The sequence below is a fragment of the Sapajus apella genome, unplaced genomic scaffold (genome assembly GCF_009761245.1).
Source record: "Sapajus apella isolate SASKATOON/1434 unplaced genomic scaffold, GSC_monkey_1.0 scaffold8, whole genome shotgun sequence".
NCBI lineage: Eukaryota > Metazoa > Chordata > Mammalia > Primates > Cebidae > Sapajus > Sapajus apella.
Genome location: NW_022436948.1, coordinates 25,968,147 through 25,988,775, shown reverse-complemented (window position 1 = coordinate 25,988,775; position 20,629 = coordinate 25,968,147).

The window sequence follows — 20,629 nt, the reverse complement described above, 5'->3', positions numbered from 1 at the left end:
TTTCCAAATAAGATAACATTCACAGACACCAGGCATTTGAAGTGAATATCTTTGAGGGGCTATTTTTTGACCTGCTACATTTCTTCTGTGAGATTTGGGCATCTTGAAATTAATCAGTAAGGCTTTAAGGAGAAAAATGGGCATTAGGGAGTCTATTTTTTTTCCATTCCCCCAGCCACAAATTTCTAGTTATTTTGAGTAGTTAGATTGGTTGGCTTTTCCAAGAAATCCTCCATACCCATTATTTCACTCTTATTCTTTTATTCTTTTGTCATGGGAATGCTCTTCTAAACTAAGTTCAACATTCAGTTAACTCATACAGAGAAACTCCTAGGTGTTGTGTATTGTTCTAAACTCCAATGGGCATTATCTTGTTTAGTTTCCATAATAAACAGAGACTCTTAGAGCTTAGTTGCTCAAGTTCCTTTGGAACCCAATCTCTTAATTCCAAGTTTAATGCTTTCTCCACTTCTCTTAAGAGATAAGCGTGAAAGGGCAAGGTTTGGGAAAGAGTAAGGCAGGCACATGTTAAGCTGTAACGGCTGCTGCCTAAATGCCTAATGAAAGATTTAGTAGGAATGATCTCATAGTTATATGAGACCGAGAATGGGTTATTGCCAGCACTGGAGAGTCTAAGAACACTTAAAGGAGAGATAACCCACTTACTTGACTAGTGTCCTGGAGTTTGGCCTGTGTCAGGATACAGGTGGGTCTGATTGCTTAGCTGTAGCAACTGGCTGAGACCAGCTGGGGATAAGGGGGCGGGGACTGGCTTACTACAAAGAGATTGCCCGCCTGGAGCTGCTCTCAAGGGGAGGTGGTGTGGGGGCCTTAAGCTGCTGTGAACAACTGGGTGGCCAGTTGGTTGTGGTATGAGCCAGATTGAGAGGGATGTTATTTATGGAGCCAGTTCCAGCTGGTAGTTATACAGGATGGAGACCACCCTGCAGAGGTGGTAGCAGGCAGGGGTGGGAAAAGCGTGGGCCAGGAACCAGTGCTGAGCTTGGGTAACAAAAAGGATGTAGTGAACCCAATCAGGAATGAAGAGCAACTAAGTGTCAAATGTGTGGAGTTCTTGGCTGTGCATCTGGGTCCACTGTTGTCAGTAAAGAGGAGCCTGGCTGGGGCACGTATGGTGCCTCACATTGTTCTGACTTTGTCCTCTGGATTATCTTTGTCAAAAATGCTTTAACTTGCTGTCTCCCCTTAATTAATCACATTGGTAGGGGAGTCATAGGGAGGTTTTAAAGCAGTATTTACCCTTTACGCTGTATATGACCTTAATATTTTTGATCTACAAAATATAATTATTTTTACATTTCACTTCTTTCTCATACAGAAATTCGTGAGGATCTATAAAACAGTTTACACATGGCTTTCCCGGAAAGGATTGCTAGGGAATATAAACACGTCTTGGAAAGGAGATGAAACAGACAGAATATCTGATTTTCAAAGCATGCAAAACTAGTGATTAGTTATGGTAAAAGAGAAGGCAAGAAACAGTCCTCTTATGAGAATAACTTTGGCTGTCTTACACTGTTTATTATGTATTTGTTCACTACATTGAAATTATTAGCCAGAGATTCTCACATGAGTGTTTTTTTTCCTACATTTCCAACTAAAGCTCCTCATTTCTTTTTTAAATTCTTTTTGCTGCAAGGACAAAAATTCTACCCATTTTTTTTTCAATTAACTTAATTGCTAATGTGGAAATTGAAAACCAAAATGCTTTGAATAAATTTTGGAAATCCTTCTCACCATGATAATAAAGAAATGATGTCGCTTGTTTCACTACACACTACTGGTATCCTATTCTTTCTTTGATTCTGAATTTTATGCCCTGGTATACATAGACCTGTGGGCATAACAGTGGTGGAGAAAAGGTAAGGCAAGGCACAATCATGAACTTTGACCTAGAAGACCTAGAAATTCAGATGAAATAAAAATTCTAAACTGGTTTATTTAGGATCACATGCATAAGAAAACATAAAGATTGAGTGCCATGAAATTTCTGCCTGATTCGTGAGCGAATCCAAGAATATTCTCAAGTGGGAACATGTTGCTTTTTTGCTTCCCTGCCTGACTAAAAAGAGGAAGTTCTGAAGATGACGAGTCTATGGATGACACTTTTCTGGAACTGGCAGGGTGTACCTGACATGGTGGCAAGGAGAATAACGAGTAGTGACCAAATCGACTGAGTCACTCCTTACCTTGTTCTTTGACGATATGATGAAGCATTTTGCCAGTCTTTAGAAGTCCTATTTTATTGGGTATCATCTTCCTAGAAAAGTCCATGCAGAGCTGTAATGCCATGAGAGTTTATTTGGCTGCTCCATAGAGGATGGTGGAGTTGCATTCTTTTATCAGAGATATGCCTTCTGCACTGCCATCACTCATCCACCCAGAGAATTTTACATTATTAAGTAGAATACTTTACAAGCCAGAATTATTTGCATTTACATTGCTTAATTAACGTTGAGCAATCACAAGAACAGTGACTATATCTTGGGACTTATACCTGCTTGACCTAGCCTGTACACCAAAGTGATATCTCCCAGAACCAAAAGAAGAAAATAATTTGTGTTTCAGTAGTAAAAGAAAAAAATTGACTCTCAGTTTTTAAGCTGTGTTGTTCTTGATTCTGCTAATCAGGTTCAGAAGTATTGAGTTTTATATTCAAAACACCTAGTCATAAAATTTAAGAAAACCAAAGATTTAAAAGTAGACATTTATGTTTCTTCTAAAAATTTATCAAATAAAATGCTAAAATATCAGACAGTCTGTGTCACTGCTGATCACTTAGCTAGCTTAATCTTATATATTGAACACATTAAGAAATTTAAATGGTATAAAACATATGCATACATTGTCATATTTTGCTCTATGATTATTAAGAAAAATAGAATGATAGAGGAAAATAATTGATGTGGTAGAGTCTTTATGAAAATATTCCTTTTTCTTCAAAAGTCTCTCTGGCTGTTACCTTATTTTTATAGAAATGGCAGGTATCCGTATTTTACAATAATTTTCTCAGAGATGGCAGTAAATTAATGTCTCTCTACTTTCTAGTTCACTTTCAAAATATATTTTAATAGCACTTTTAATTTTCAAGATGTGATGTAATTTATTATTTTAATTTTAGTTATTTTTGTTGATGTTAATTGGCATATTAGTTTGCTAGGACTGCCATAATAAAATACCACCAGACTGGATGGCTTTAACAACAGAAATTTATTTTCTCACAGATCTGGGCGTTAGAAGGCTGCAACCAAAGTGTAGGCAGGATTGATTTTATTCTGAGGCTTCCACTCTTTGATTTACATATGGCTGCCTTCTCCCCTCATCTTCCACAGTGTTTCCTCAGTCTCAGAGTATGCATGTCTGTGTCCAGATTTTCTGTTCCTATAGGGACACAAGTCATATTGGAATAGGATGTACCCTACAGACCTCATTTTAACTTAATTATGTCTTTAAATACCTTATCTCTAAATGCTGTTACATCCTGGGGATTGGGACTTCAACATACATTTTTGGTGACACTATTCAGCCCCTAACAATTGGTTTATTTCCAACCACTGTAATATAGGTTTGATGAGGTAAGGGATTTTTGTCTATTTTGTTCATTTTAATATACTAAGCACCTATATCAGTTCCTGGAACATAATAGACATGAAATTAATATTTGCTGAATTAATAGATGAATGAATCAGTCAATGGATAAAACCAGAAAGTTGAGTGACAAATATGTAAACCTCAGAGCTCTCTATATATAACAGATGCCACATTTGCTACTAAAGATCATTTGAATTTGAATTAGTGAGATTTGAATAATCTTAGTTATGCTTATTCTGGCATATGGGCATATCAGTAACATTTGTGGGTAAAGCCTGTAATTAGAAATAAGTGCCAAATAAAATGTGTTAATAATTTCAAAATGAAGAATAAAAAGCACATCAACTGTGGAGAAGATACAGAACAGTAGGGGTTCTTTTAAGCCATAGAACTTTAAGGACAAAGATTTGTAATTAAAAATGAAGTGAATTTAATCTTTGTTGCTAATCACTCCTGCACTGTTAGCCTGTTTTCATCAAACTAATTGATGGCGTATGGAACAGATGCATGGTGAGATTACAGCTCCACTTTATGGCAGGGTTACAACAAATGTGACTTTCCCTCTATTATATGCATTAACATTCAGAAAATGCACTCCTTTGCTTTCTTTACATGTCAAAATTGGTTCTTTTGTGCAAAGCTGATTAAAAGGAATCAAAGGATGTTTAATAGAAATGGAATCCATTTGATTCCCCTAAGTCATTTATGGAATGCTGACTATGTACACTGTGATACGGAGGACACAGATTCTTAACTTCAACTCCACATGAAAGTCTGTAGACAAAGGTTAAACACAATCTTTACCTTTTTGGACATATTTCAAAATTCATTTTTGAAGTGTGTTATAGTTAAAATTTTATAAAATTTGTCTCTTTTCTACTGTTTTTGAAAGGTAACTCAAGAAAAAACAAGTAATATCTTTAAAATTATCTGTCCAGGCTGGGCACAGTGACTCATGTCCGTGATCCCAGTGCTTTGGGAGGCAGAGGTGGGAGGATTGCTGAAGGCCAGGAATTTGAAACCAGCTGGGACAACATAGTGAGGCCTCCATCTCTATGAGAAAAAATTAGCTGGGTGTGGTGGCACGTGCTTCTTTTCTAGCAACTTGGGAGGTTGAGGTGGGAGGATCATTTGAGCCAGGAATTTGAGGCTGCAGTGAGCCATGATGGTGCCACTGTACTCCAGCCTGTGTGACAAAGTAAGACCCTGTCTCTAAAAAGCAATAATAACAATAAAAAAAATTGTCCAGAAGTAACATGTCTTTTCATTAGATTTTTTATAGCAATTATTAAACTAAATAGGCATGGATCTAAATAATTCTTTTCTAATTATAGATTTTGGAGTCACTGAAGGAAAGCAAAATACAAATTATTAATGTTGATAATATTGTCCTTTAGTTACATAGATGAATCACGTGTGAATGACTTAAACTTTGGCGTGATTCATGTATGTTAGATTTAACGTACATGACTTTCACCTTGAAATGAGTGCTAGGAAACAAGAACTTAGGTAAAGTGGGATGCCTTTTAATATTAACCACTTCTCTGTTATTTTTACCTTGCCTCTCAATTCCCTCCCTCCCTCCCTTCCTTCCTTCCTTTTCTCTTTCCTTTTCTGTCCGTGTAACCTATTGTCTGTTTTTACATGTAAGCTTCATAAGACCAAAAACTAGGCTTATCATGGCTGGGTGCAGTGACTCACGCCTGTAATCTCAGCACTTCGGGAGGCTGAGGTGGGTAGATCACCTGAGGTCAGGAGTTTGAGAGCAGCCTGACCAACATGGTAAAATCCTGTCTCAACTAAAAAATACAAAGAATTAGCTGGGCATGGCGGCAGGCATCTGTAATCCCAGCTACTTGAGAGACTAAGGCAGGTGAATCATTTGAACCTGGGAGACGGTGGTTGCAGTGAGCCAGGATTGCACCACTACGGTCCAGCCTGGGCAATAAGAGCAAAACTCCATCTCAAAAACAGCAACAACAAAAACCCCCCAAAACTAGGCTTGTCTTGTTAACTACTTTATTTCCAGTGACTGAACGGTTACTACTACATAATATACATCCAGCAAATATTTGTTGAATATTGTTGAATAAGTGATTTCAAAGTCACTTATATTAGCCCAGACTGGTTTATAGACAGATATATGTTTTGTCAGCTAAGGTAAATAGCTGACATACGTGTTTTCGATCATAAAAATGAAAGTAGATTTTAGAAATTCATTGTCTCTTTTTATTCCCTGACTGTGGTCTGGTTTAGAATTGGATATGAAAAATTATGAAGTGAGCTTAGCATCTTATATTATCCATTATGCTTTATCTTTCTCACTTTCTTTAATTTCTTAGAGTTCTTATGGGCTCTTTAATTTTTTTCTAATCAAAGAAAATGAGGTCAGAAGTCACGTTCACTTGGGTATGGATGAACCAATATCATCTCTCCTAAAGTTATAGATCTATTTATAGGGATCTCAGCTTAAAATAATATGAGTGATAATAATTCATAAATTAGTCAGACTCTAGGCAATGTGTGGAACACAGTTATTGAGAAGGGGGTTGTATGAATTCCTACTTTAAATTATGGCAGTAGAATCACACCAGGCTTGCAGCCCAACATTTTAGCCACATGTCTGACCTTGTTTGAATATGTTTTGAAGCCAGATTAATCAGTCTTGCCTCTATTTTAATTTTTTTTTTTTAGCAACAGAAGAATGAAATTAGTTTCATTTTAGATAGAGAGATATGAATGAAAACATAAACATTTTGAAACTTTAATCAAAATAGTAACCTTTACTTGTTTTCATGTGCAAAAAGGTAACAATTTAGGAAACTTTGTATCTGTTTAACATGTATAAGGGCTATTTTATCTATCTATAAATTTAGCTAAATCTCTGATTATTTATTTCTAGTTATCTAGAATATGAAACCTTCCTATTTTGTGGGGGAATCTCAGGTAGGCTCCACTTCGCACAACGAGACCTAAGAGGCAGATATTCCTCTCTCAATGCCCTAGCAGCTAGGGCTCGGGTAAGTGACTTAGTCTCAAGCAAGTGAATGTTCAAGCCAAGGAATTTGAATCTTATAATTAGTTAAAAAATTTTCAAGTTAGTGGGAACTATGGAGTAAAGTCCAGGTGTGCAGTAGTGCTAGTGAGAAGAATAGGAAATGTCCTGTGATAGCATTGCAGTCACATCATCTGTTGGACGTGACCTGGCTGTGTTCTTAGCTTTTAGTCTTAGATCCTGGGGCTTTCTGAGAGGCTTCTCTAGCATCCTTGTCAATTATGTAAGGTACTGGAGATCTGTGGCAGGCAGGCTCTAACATAGCCCCCAGTGATCCCTCCCCAGTGATTCCTGGGCCCTTGAGTAATCTTCTTTCTTTGAGTGTGGGGTGGACCTAATGGCTTACTTCTAACAAATAGAATATGGGAAAAGCGATGGCATGTTACTCTTGAGATTAGGCTACAAAGAGACTGTGGCTTCTGTCATTGGTATACTCATTCTCTTACTTGCTCTGAAGAAAACCAGATGACATTTTATAAGTGACCTTACAAAGAGACCTGCATGGCAAGGAACTAATGTCTCTGAACAACAACCAGCATAGACCTGAGGTTTGTCAACTTGTGTGAGTGAGTTTGGAAACAGATCCTCCTTCAGTTGAGCTTTGAAATGACTGCAGCCCTAGGCTGGCTAGACCTGCCTGGAATCTTGTGAGAGACCTTTAGCCAGAAACACCCAGCAGAGCCATTACCCATGGAAACTGATGTCATTAACCACAGAAAACTGTGACATACTATAACTGCTTGTCATTTTCAGTTGTTAAGCATTGGATAATCCGTTACACAGAAATACATTACTAATTAAATGTTCTTCCAGAAAATCTCTCCTCTGTTTAAGTAAACGAGGTTTCTGTTGCTTGCAACGAAGAATGCGGAAATTGTTACTAGAAATAGAAATAGATAAGACCTGATCTGATATACTAGGACTGAAGACAGTGGAAATCTTATTGGGATTCTGGGAAAAAAGCCTAAAATGTATTGCATTCAATAACAAAACATTTATTTAAAATTTTAATCTGTGGTCAATTACAATGAAATACCCTTTTTGAAGGCAAAATTTTGGAAAATCCAATATTTGCTACCTTAGAAAAATGGTGAGGCATATGGAATTTAAGGGCATGTAGTGGGGTGGCTTTTCTAATAGTATTGGCCTAATAGTATTGGACAGATCAGAGGAGAATAACCAAAGGTAAGTTTCTAGATTCTCAGCAAGGCGTAAATGTTCTATGACTTTGCCAAAGATTCAACAACTGTTTGAAACCATAGGGCTGAATCAGTCAGGAACCAAATGAATAGTTTGATCTAATTAGTTACTAAATTAGAATTCAGTTGGAATTTTGGTTAATAATGTCTCTTGTATAAAAGCGGAAACTCAGAGTTGGGCTGGCAATATTTAGGAGGATGTGAAGCCCCTGGTGAAGCTGAAACTGCCAGCTCCACTGAACTTCTCATGGCAACCAAGGCAGACCCACTTCCCCTTTCTGGAACAGCTGTTCTCTCTTTGCCTAAAGATGCTGTAAGTCTTTAACCTGCGGGAGATTCCTTACTAAGGCAGCTTACCTCATTTTCACTCTGAAAATACTTTTAATTGTTTACTTGGTTAGCGGATTGGAACCTAAATTTAACAGTGGCCCGATATCAGAAATTCCTTGGTAATAATAGAGAAGAAGTTGAAGAATTTCTGAAGGCTTAAGAAATTGGGGTGATTTTATCTAATATGACCCAGTTGGGCAGGATATACTTTATTTGCCAAAATTATGAAAAATAGGTTTTTGGGGGAGAAAACTGTCATGGCATTGCCCTTGGAAAGGGGCTTTGGAGATTGTTCTCTATAGATTGGTATATTATTAAATGCTGCAGGCCTAACTGGTTCCTTGGTTGCAGTAGGGTTGGTTGAATCCTAGAGAGGCAGAGGCCAAGCTTACTTGCATCTTGTATTAGGTAAAAGGGGATAAAATAGCTGGTCAGTCCACTAAGATTCTACTCGAGGCCCAATAAATTACACTATTAGAGAATCTATAGCCTTTTTCCTAATTATCAAATGGATTGATCCAATGACTCAGCATCTATGAAGGAAGAGAGTTCAAAGTGCCTTTGAGAAAAAGCAAGCATATGTTGTGAAGCTTTATTCTAGGACTCTCCAAATTATTCTATTTCTACTTCCCATCACAGTTGTGCCATTTATATAATTATTTGGCACTGCCAGTGAGTAGACACTAATTTATGATGCTACTGCAGATTACCAGTCATAGTATGGGGTTATGGAGAGTCAGCTGAGAAACAGAATTCAAACCCAGTAGGGGGAAATTGGGAAGATGTTAGTAAAAAAAAAATTTAGTTAGAAAGGAGGAATAAGGTAAAGATAGATATTGTACAACATGGCAACTGTGGATAATAACAATGAATTGAATACTTTAAAATTGCTAAGAGACTAAATCTTAGGTGTTCTCACCACAAAATGATAAATACATGAAATAATGCATATTTTAATTAGCTGTATTTATCCATTCAATACATACATGCTTCAAAATGTCATGTATATCATAAATGTATATAAGTGTATATCATAAATGTATATAATTTTTATCATTTAAAAACGTTTTTAAAATTAACATTAAGAAGTTAGGAAAAATACAGAATGCATACAATAAAGTTCTGAAGGGGTGAAAATAGAATTTTGACCCAAACAATGCTGGATCACTAGGGAGTCACTAGAGATTAGTGCCACAATCAAATATTTGAAAGATTCTGGGGAAATGATTCCTACCCTATCCTCATTTATCTCTCCAATATGGCTACTGCTGAAGATAGATGACTTCAGGAAAATGACAGGTGGTTACCTCAAATGAAACTGCTGTTTCAAATGTGATCCCCTTACTGGAGCAAATCAACGTACCCTGGCATCTGGTGTGCAATTGCTTACTTGAAAATATTTTTCTCATTTCTTTTTTTCCAATGAGCAGAAGGTACCAGAACTTTTAAAAGCTAACACTGTCTCTCCAATCTTTGACCTGGAATTCCATCGACATGCAGTTTCACTCTGTTGTTCATATTGTGCTGATAGAACCTGGAAAACAGTTATCTTAGAGGTGACACATGACATTTGCATGACGTTCATTCATTTGAAAATAGCTATTGACTGGTTATTTTTTGTTAGTTACCTTTTTAGTGTTTAAAATGTAGCAGTGAACAAAATGGAACAAATTCCTCTTCTTATAAGCTAATGTCATGGGAGGGAGAAAATAATTATAAACAAGCATGAGTATGCATCACATATTAAATTCTGATGAATGCTATGCAAAAAATATATAGTTAGGGGAGTAAAGGAGGTCAGAGGATAGGGCATTGATATTTAACTGGGGGTTAGGGAAGGCTGAACTGATAGGGTGATATGCCAATGGAGACCTCATGGAACAGAGAAAACACAGCACAAAATATTTTGGACAAGAAAGTTCAAAATGTAAGGAATAGGTAATGCAAAGACAATAAAAGCAGTGACCTGCATTTCAATGTGAACAGAGAAGCTGATACACTGTAAGTGAGGTGGGGGTAAGGAAAGAGACAGGAGATCATATGGGTCATTGTAATCTATCTCTGAGTGAATTGGGAAATGGATGGTTTTGTGCAGAAGTATGACATTATGTGGTGTATATTTTAAAAGAACCATTTATTTCTTGTTTTCTTCAGGTGGTATCAAAAACTGATTCCTCCCATAGCATCCTGCCACAAAATAATATTGCAAGTTTAATTAATATCAATGTTTGGATTTATTTATGGCAACATACCGCTAGGTGACAGTCCTGTGACCTTTGACTGCAGGGACCAAACCATTATCACTTAGAGAATTAATAAAACATAGTAGTTTACACCCAGCAGTGGAAATGTGGGAGTGACAGCCCATTTGCATTTTTCGGTTGTCAAAGTTCTTTTATGGGTATAGCAGGTAGAGCCTTGGGTCTGTATAACTCTCTGTTTCTGAAGAACTGGTGAGACAGAACCATTGAGAACATATTTACATGAGGGATCACTAAAATATCTGGGAAAGAACTCAAGATAAGGGAAAAGAAGATGCACACACGCAATGTTACTTCAAAGACCTCTCATTTAAAATAACGTAGCTTAAGTTCGGCTAGTATAGTCTGTACTACATTCTCACAAAAAATACTTTAAAAAATAGGAAAAAGAAAAAAACCTTATAACATCTTAAGATAAGTTGGAGTATCAACATAACTTCAGAATCTGAAAGGAATTTCCACTGACTCTAAGGTATATGGTATTGAACTGAGAACCATATAAGTGGCCCATCCAAACAATGACTTGGCAAGTTTGCCCACTGTTTCTCTTGTCATTTATATTATGACTGTGCTTTATTCTGGGAATGCCTATGCTTCTCAGCCATGTGTAGGAAAGCACAGCACAGTCAGGCTAAAGATGTTCTATTCTTACAAGATGATTTCTATAATATGTAATAATGGAAATGTTAGGAAACAATTTTTTTTGCATTATGTCATGCAAACTTTGTCTCCTTGGCACTTTGAAATTTGTTAGAAAACATGAGAAGAGTTTCTCTTCTCTGTGCACCAGGTGACCTGAAATACATAGTAATTGATGTCATCATCTTGAATATAAAAGAAAGTATGGTATGAGTTGAGCCCTTTGAGGTCACTACCACTTGTCAGGCAGCAGGGCTTGGGAAGCTTCCACAGTGCCACAGAGTACGGACTAAGAAATAGGATTTACTGGGGAAAGCCTGCAAATTAAGAGCCATTAAGAAGGAAAGAAGCATATAGTATCTGCATTTTCTTTATGTCATGGAGTTAATGCCATGGCCTGTGTGGTCTAATAGAAATGGAATATATTTGCATTAGCATGGAGGGTCTCCATTTTCCTGTGACTTTCTTCTGTTGGGTAAATGTAAGAACAGCTATTGTCAGTGGGTGTACAACAGGCTACTGGGTCACCAGGCAAGCTGAATTTAGAAGACAGCCTTTTATATAAATTGTCTGGGAAACCTTGAAGCCCAGTACTTTGATACTATGTGAGATCTGTAAGAGACTGAAGTTCTTTCTCCAGGGATGAACAAGCCACCAGTAACATGAAAATGTGAGTTTAGGCATATTCTCTTTGACTAGAGAAGGAGAGAAAGCCTCAGCTGGCTACTTGTTTAGGCAATTCAGAGAGACCTGGTTGCTGTACCACAATAGGTCTTCTCAGATGAGAGACACAGTTATCAGACTCCCAGTGTTTGACTCCAGAGAGACCTCTTTTTGCCCACTCCTATTAAGATGGATTGCAGAGAACCTTAAGTTCTGTTCAGACCTTTGTAACATTCTAGGAAGGGAGGTCTTACTAGCAGAAGATTGAAAAATCAGTTTTGTTTTTAGATGAACCTTCATATATGTCTGTATGTTTACCATTTTTTGTGTTCTACATTTCCTTGTGTAGACCCGTTTTTCCCTTTAGCATCACTTTCCTTCTTCCTGAAGGACTTTCTTAGTTTTGAAAGATAATTTGGCTCGGCATAGAACACATGGTTGTCAGTTTTTTTCTTTCAGTATTTTAAATGCGTTTTTCTGCTTGCGTTGTTTTGATAAGAAATCTATTTTCATTCTTACCTTTGCTTCCCTGCACATAATATTTTTTTTTCTCTGCTTTTAAGACTTCCTCTTTATAGCTGGTTTTAAGCAATTTGATTATCATCTGCCTTGGTGTATTGCTCTTGATATTTCTTGTGCTCAAAGTTTGTTGAGCTTTTTGGATCAATAGGTTCGTAGTTTGCCTCAAATTTGGAAAAGTTTAGGCCACTATTTCTTCAAACAGTTTTTTTCTTTTCCCCTTACTTCTCTTTTGGGTACTTCAATTTCAAATATACTAGTCCGCTCAAAGTTGTCCCACAGTTTCTTAATGTTGTGTTACTTCTTTGTTTCAGTCTTTTTCAGTTTGTGTTTCCATTTTAGATAGTTTCTAGTGCTATGTTTTCATATTCTGTTTTCTTTAGAGCCTAATCTGCTATTAACTTTGTTCAATGCATTTTTAATCTCAGATGTTAAAACTTTATCTTGAAAATTCAATTTGGATCTTCTTTTTCTCTCATGTCTCTACCTAAAATGCTCAATCTTTTCTTTCTTTTATTGAATATATGGAATTATGATGTGTTTTAATGTCCTTATGGACAGCTTGTAGCATCTGTGACATTTTTGATCTGTTTATGTTGATTGGTTTCTTTCTCCTCCTCCCAAATGATATTTTCCTCCTTTGCATATTTGGTAATTATTACTTGGCTGACAGACATATATTTTATCTTGATTATTTTTATATTCCTATAAATATTCTGGAATTTTATTCTGGGATGCAGTTAAGTTACTTGGAAACTGTTTTATCTATTAGAGCCTTGCTTTTGAGCTTTGTTAGGTGGGATCATAGAAGACTGCAGTTTAGGGTTAAGTATCCTTTATTACTAAGGCAATACCTTTCTGATTACTCTACCTAATGACCTCTGAATTTTGAGATTTTTTTTCAGTCTGGCTAGTGCGAACACAAACTATTCCTGGCTATGAGTCAGCTCTGGTGAATATTATTTCTAATCCTCTTGGCATTTTCTCCTTGATTTTGTGTAGTTTCCTCATACACATGCAAAGATTAACACTGCTGAAGACTCAAGCAGGATCCTCTACATATTTCAGGAGCTCACTCTGTGTGCAGTTCTCTACTCTCTGGCACTCTGCCCTATGAACTCTAGCCATCTTGGCCTCCTTGGAGTCCTAACTCGGTTTAACTCAGGAAGACCACTGGGTTCTGCCTAAGTTTCCTTTCCCTGAACTGTGGCCTGGAAGCTCTGCCAAGGCACTAGAGTAGGACAGCGATAGGTCTTCCCTTGTTTATTTTCTCTTTATCAGGAATCACAGTCTTCTTTCCATCTTGATTGAAAACAGTTCTATCATATATTATCATGAAGAAAAATTTAAGGCAATATTGGAAAGCTTTTCTAATTTTTATCTGTTACTGGATGTTATAATTGTTTCTTTTACTCATAAAAATAAACTATTTTTTGATTTGGCAGATATCAGTGACTTCAGTGAAATTCCCATAAAATAATTAGAACTTTAATATTAGCCAGAAAGCTGGATAGAGTTTTTTCTGTTGTAATGATTTTACTATTTGTGGCAGCTTGAATAGCATTGCACTGCAATATTCAATCATTACCAATAATATTTTATCTATGCATATTTTGTACATATTTTAATATCTAAAACCACATCTAAAACCAAAATAATTTTGAGGAGACTGATATCTAGAAGATTAGTACTCCCAATAAAGGTATCAAGGATCCTGGTAGCATTACCTTCTGGAGAGTTTAGATTTCCATATATAACATGTTTTCACAATATCAGACAATGGAGGTAGGTAAGAATTAAATTTTAATTCTAACAGACCGACATTGAATTAAATCCTGCTAGAGCTGTTATTAATAATTAGAAAACTTATGCATCAAGCTATCCTATGTCTTGGAAGGAGATTTAATTGGCACCCAAGTAAACAGAAAGTTGGGCCAAGTGAAATGAATATACCCGGACTTTTAAAAAAATTCAGGCATTGAAAATTCTTATTTTGTCAGCAGGAGTAGACAAAATAAGAGGAGTAGATGCCCAGAAGTCTTCTAAAATGAAGATGGGGTATATTCTAAAATGGTAAAGTAAGAACAATCTTTTAAAATTATCCATAGTGGGAGACAGAAAAAATTATTAGAATACTGCCATTTTTTATAGCATTGTGAAGTTCTGGCTTCTATGAAATAGAAGCAGAAAATCATTAGGAAGACAGAAGTTGAGATGGAAAGGTAACATAATGATAGAAATAATGGTAAGTGTTGAGTGTATAGGGAAGGGTAGAGTTGATACCATGAAAAAATTAAATCAGTGATGGAGGATCATTTGCAGAAGCTCTCCAAAATCAGAGAGAACAAAGAGAGACCAAAATAAATAAATAAATAAATAAATAAATAAATAAATAAATAAATAGAAAGAATGAGTAACTAATACATATAGAGGAAAAGAGCTTGTAGAATATTTGAAAATTGTAGGGTATCTGACATAAACATTAGAACACTTAGCAGCAATAACCAGTCATAAGAGAGGGAAATATACAAACTTAAAAAAGAAAAAACAGCATACAGATTAAATTTTTTTTTCCTTTATGCAAAATCAATTCTACAAATCCACACCTAGATATAGGCTTACAATTTTTTTTTTTTTAAATCAGAAAAACATCTGTTCTTTCTCTCTGGTGAAAAGTTACTATTGCTTCCAAAAGAACCATTTTTTTTTTAAAGACTAGCTTCAGACTTCTCTTTTGTACTAGATGTCATAATAAAATGACATTAAAATGGAGAATTTTGAGAGAAGAAATTTGAAATGCTAAAGTGTACATTTCACCAGTTGTCTTCTATGTTTCTGAGCAACAGAAAGACATTCCCAATATATAAGGGCTCAGAAGATATATTCCAATGTAAATGAAACAATGGTAAACAACGAATTAACCTCAGGCATTTCAATGATCATCAAAAATTACAAATTCAGAAGTGGTAATTATGACAGATATTGATTGTGAAATTTTTTTTACACAATTTGACACAAATTCAGAAATCTAGTTAAATATAGTTTTAGTAGGATTCCATACCATGGAGGTTAGAGTTTTTTCTGAGATATTTTGCTGAATTTTTGTTTTTCTGCTTTCACTCTATTTCCATTGACAATGACAAGTATTTCTTATGCTTTATTATTGAAACTCAGTTTGGATAGAAGCTATTCCCATACTTGACGACCATTTAAAATACGTGGTAAAAATACTTGCCAACAATCACTAAATTACTTGCACTTGGAAAATTACTAAACACATACTTCAGAGCAGAGGTGTGTGGAAAACTTAATGACCACTAGATATGAGTGGAGAGTTTCTGTATCATTAAAACTCATGTAAAATGACTTGATGTAAGATTTGAGGTATTTTAGATGCTGGGAATGACTGACAATCTAGTTGCAAACATCAATTGTAAATCCCTTTTCAGTGTCATCTTACATGTAGAATTTTTGAATATTTCATTCATGGTACTTAAAAATGAGAATCCAAAACATGATCCCAGATTTAGAAATGAAATATGCTTCAATAAAAAGACAGTAAGGACATACCTTGGTAAGTCCATGGGGATCCCAAGATGACTTTTCTCTTAAGAACCAATGGTCCAAACTGAAATTTTTATTCACACTTTATCACATTTTGGGATGGAAGCTGTTTAGTCTCATGATAATTCTGAATTGAGGGATTCTTAATGGTCAGGATTTATGCTGCCTCAATGTCTAGTTTGTACTAACTTCTTCGTGTTAGCATATTGCAAATAAATCTGAGAGATTTATATCTGTTATTTATCAACTCTTGAAGATTTGTTTATTAAGCTTGCTATTCTAATATTTTAAGAAGAAATCTATTTTGATTTTTCATGATAATTTAATAGAAAGTGTTAAGTTTGTAGTTTTAGTAGTTAGTGGTAGAGGTCATGGTAGGCAGTGAAGGCCTTAAGGTCAAACAATCATATAGAAAACGATGGAGCTTCCATGCATTTTTCTAAATCTTGCATGAGATCTTGGACATCATGGATAAAAACCTTAGACATCATGTGTGAAATCTGTTCCTTGCCTATTCCTACCTCTCTTCAATGGGTCTTAGAATATTTTATCTGAATTTCTTATTTGGGAACACTTTCATATTTTTTCTATATTCTTAATCTTAATCTAGAAACACTGGCCAACTTTTCATTCTAAATCTAAGGAACTCTAGAACTCTGAACTTGCTTTGCCAGTATGGCTTCTGGTTCTACTTTGGGGCTCCTTAGAAATCCTGAATATAAGTTACTCCCTATCACCTATTACTTACTGGACAAACCCAACCCTTAATCCTTATGTAACTCAACTTGATGCTATCAAAACCTCAACTCTGGCACCATGCCGCTTTTTTAGAAAATTAAATAAAATTTAAAATAACAATTAAAGCCTTTGTGGATTACCCTTTAAGAAATTTATGGATTGCTATTTTTCTGTTTAACTCCAGTAAAGGGAATTTGACATTTATATAGCTATTAGCTTTCATTTGACACATGTTGAGACTTTAATTAATCCCTATTGGTTCTTGCTGAGCCTCCACACATGGACTAAGTTCATGGGATAGTTTTTTACACATGGAGCACATCGCATAAATAAGAATGTAACTACACTCAGAAAATTCTTTTGAAAGAAACATGTTATTTAACCATTCAAAACTCTTATGATAATTGAGTCTTATAATTTATTTGTTAAAGGCCTTATTTATCTTTCCTCATGAAATAAAATATTCAAAAACATATTACAAAGGAGCATGGTCATGCAGGCTTTAGTAAAAGACTCAGAACACTTTATGTCCACTGCATGTGGACAATTCTTTCTGCATGTGAATTGCCCTTTCCTGCATCCACAGCTCTTGTCCCTTCACACTGTATTATCTTTAAAAAGAGAAGGAGACGACATACAAAATTAATTTAAGTAAAGGTCTGCATTACAACTGAAAGCCATTAACTGGCAGCCGTTCACCAAAGCACAGGCAAAAATCAATTTTAATTAGTATTTTTGGCTTTAATGAAAAGTGATTACAAAATTGGCATTTTAGCTAATACTGTTGAGATTTATGGTGAGCTAATGCTAATTAATTTTCTGTTGAATTGCTGTGGGCCTCAATATCTGCAATAAAATGGTATATTTGCTGATACCAGGGCTGCATCAGCAGTTCAGTTTTGTAACAAAAGGCTCCTTAATGGTTTACAGGTATATTTCACACTATTTCTCTAAGCTACAGTGCATTATTATTTTTTCCATAAAAAGACTGTTATAGGCAATCAAATTTCATACCATCTTATTAATTGGGACCATTTTATTTTAAGGTATCTTGAGTGTTATACAAAGAACTCTTTATTTCAAATATAGCTTTCTATTGTCTACTTGCAAGTGGTAAATAGATTAGATGATATACTTTAATTAGAGAACATTTAATGACTGATTTCTCTTTATTTCTTTACTTTTCATCTTTCCTTGGTTATATTGGTAACACATCGGCTTCTGAACCTACTTACATGCTTTACATCCATTTTGAGGCAGGAAATAGAATTAAGCTTTACAGTTTACTCTTGTCATGTGATTTGAGTTAAATACTCTTTGGCTTGCTTTTATTGTGATTATTTCCTTCTTTTTTTAGAAAAGCAAAATAGTCCTTACTGAAGAATTTAAAAATTCTATGATGTTTTCTGCAGGCTGAAAACTTGTATCCTGGCATTGATTTTGCTGGACCTGTGAAAGTCATTTTGTTCGTTTCTTATAGGCGTTATTGGCTGCCATAGACAGACACAAGGTGGCATTATCTATACTGAAAAGGATGGCCTATGGAGAAAGATAGATAGCGTTGGAATCTTGACTGCACTGTGATTGGCTCTGGGGACTTGGGTAAGTTTCTTAACCTTTCTAAGCTTCTGTTTTCTCAACTGTGTGATGAATAAACCATGCCCTTGTCAAAATATATTTTGAGCATTAAAAATAGAAATGACTTAAAGCAAAACATTCAACAATAGCCATTTTTATTTTTGAAATGAAAGCTGGGTTGTTAAAGCATCATCTTATTACCTACTGAAATATATATATGAAATTGGGTTACAAAAGTTTATAATAGTTAGAATCCAAGTTATGCAAATGCATTTTGTGTTCATAAAAGTCTAAGCATAATGTATGATTAAATCATTAATGAATAAAACCAAAGTGATAGCAAATATAAACTAAGAACTATACAGTCTTAGAATTTTACGGTAGACTCAATGGAATAGGCTCAATTTAAAATACAGCTAGTGCTCGACTTACGACCACAATTGGTTCCGACAGACCTGTCGTAACACGATTTGGTCGTAAGTTGAGTAGGGTATATGTACAGTACTGTGAAATGATGTTATAAAAATCTTTAAGTCATATTTTATCATAATTTTCTTTCATTATTGTTATAGATCATAATTTTCTTTGTTCATTTTATGCCATTTGTATCATCTCTACACCATTTTGTTTCTTATTTTTACATTTGTCAGGTTTAAGTAAAACACTGCATTACCAGTACAACTGGTTTAATATTTGCAAAACATACAAAATTACAAAATACACGTGCATACAAAAATACAAAATACAGGTGTAAAAAATACCATAGGAAACATTTTCCCAATTGCAAAACATATCAAAATATATAAACATGTACGAAACATTTTATTGGCCACTGGTGCTTGGCTGCGGATCGTTGATATCATCATCTGAGGCAGCAGTTGGGGTTACCGGAGTTGGTTTTTTCATAAACATGGTGAGCTTTGTCTGAATTGTATGTTTCTTTCTTTCTTCATAAATTTCACGTTATGGATGAAACACATTGTGCGCCATCTGTTCAACCCTTGCAAATCGTTCGATGTTTGGGTCCATTGCTTCGAAATGTATAAGAAGTTTATTGGGAGGGGTTTGATGAAAAATATCCGAGACACAAAACACAAATTGCTGTACCAAGTCTGGGATAACAGTTGAAATGGTGCACGCAGAGGTGGTAGTGCTGCTGGAACCTGGTCCTCACTGTCATATGCCCAGCTGGGCAACTTTTGCACTGCCAGACGCGGAGCAGTCGTGGCTAGCGGTTGTGGTCGTAAAGTTGAATGGTCATAAGTTGCGTAGGTCGTAAGTCGATCAATACCTGTAACTGAGATGTCTAGTTCAGTTCTTTTTATTTTAAAATGAGTACTTAGAGGTGCATATTAAAGTTAAATGACTTGATTAATAACTTACAGGTGAGTCTTAGAGGAAGGGCTTAGTCAATTCTACTCTAGTGGCAAATTTTATCACTTATATACATGTGTTTCTACGTGTTAAAGGGAGCTGACATCAAATTGATCCCATATAGATAAGCAATAACTATATGAGAAAGCTTTTGTAGTCCAGATTTAGGATGATGTAACATGGAAAGCTGAATATATTTTTTAAAGTTTTTAGATAGAATTTGGAGAGGTGAAAAATCTCATTGTTGCCTAAAACATTGCATAGCTTATCACATGAACTGATGGACAGTGTCCTATAGGCTTTAGAAAGTATACACTTCAGAATTCCACTTAAAATTTGAAAAAAAAAAAGTAAATATTCTACTGAAAAGCCTCTGGGAATATTTTCTGTTTAAAAATTTTTAATTTAATATTTTAGAAGGGGAGACACTTCATTTTCTAGGAGCACAGCACAGATTTAAATACACATTTGCTAATCAGGTCTTAGATGAATGGACCCCCTTCTACCCACCTTCTTTTGTAAACCTTACAGCCTTACAGACCCTATCTTGGGGCCCACAAAATGTATAAAATGCATCTTCATAGCTTAGAGCTATGGAATAAGAGACATGCTTAATTTTCGTTTTCCAGATAAAATAGAATTATAGAATTACAAACCAGAAAGAAGCCTTAGGGAATATTTATTCTAAAATTCTTATTTTGTAGATAAGGAACTTAAAACACAGAGGAGTTATAAAGCTTGCCCTTGTCACCCAGCCAGTGTGAAGCAGATCTGGGAATTAAAATTCAGGTGCTCTAAGTCATAGCTTAGTGATCTTTCCTTTATTCTGTATATCCAATAGTTTAGAAAGAAGCTAACCATTTTGTTCAAAATGTGCTTCATTTTATGTTTCTCATATCACTTGTTGTCCATAAACTTTCAGGTAAATCATTTTAAGAGCGAAATTCTTTTGGGAAGAAAGTGAAATAATAGAGATACATATCTTGGATAGTTGCTAGGACATGAATATGCAGAATTGTTGAATTTTCAATATATCAACTTTGGTCATTAGTCTTCACCTTTGAACATCCAGAAAACTTGATTTGGGGGCTGTATTT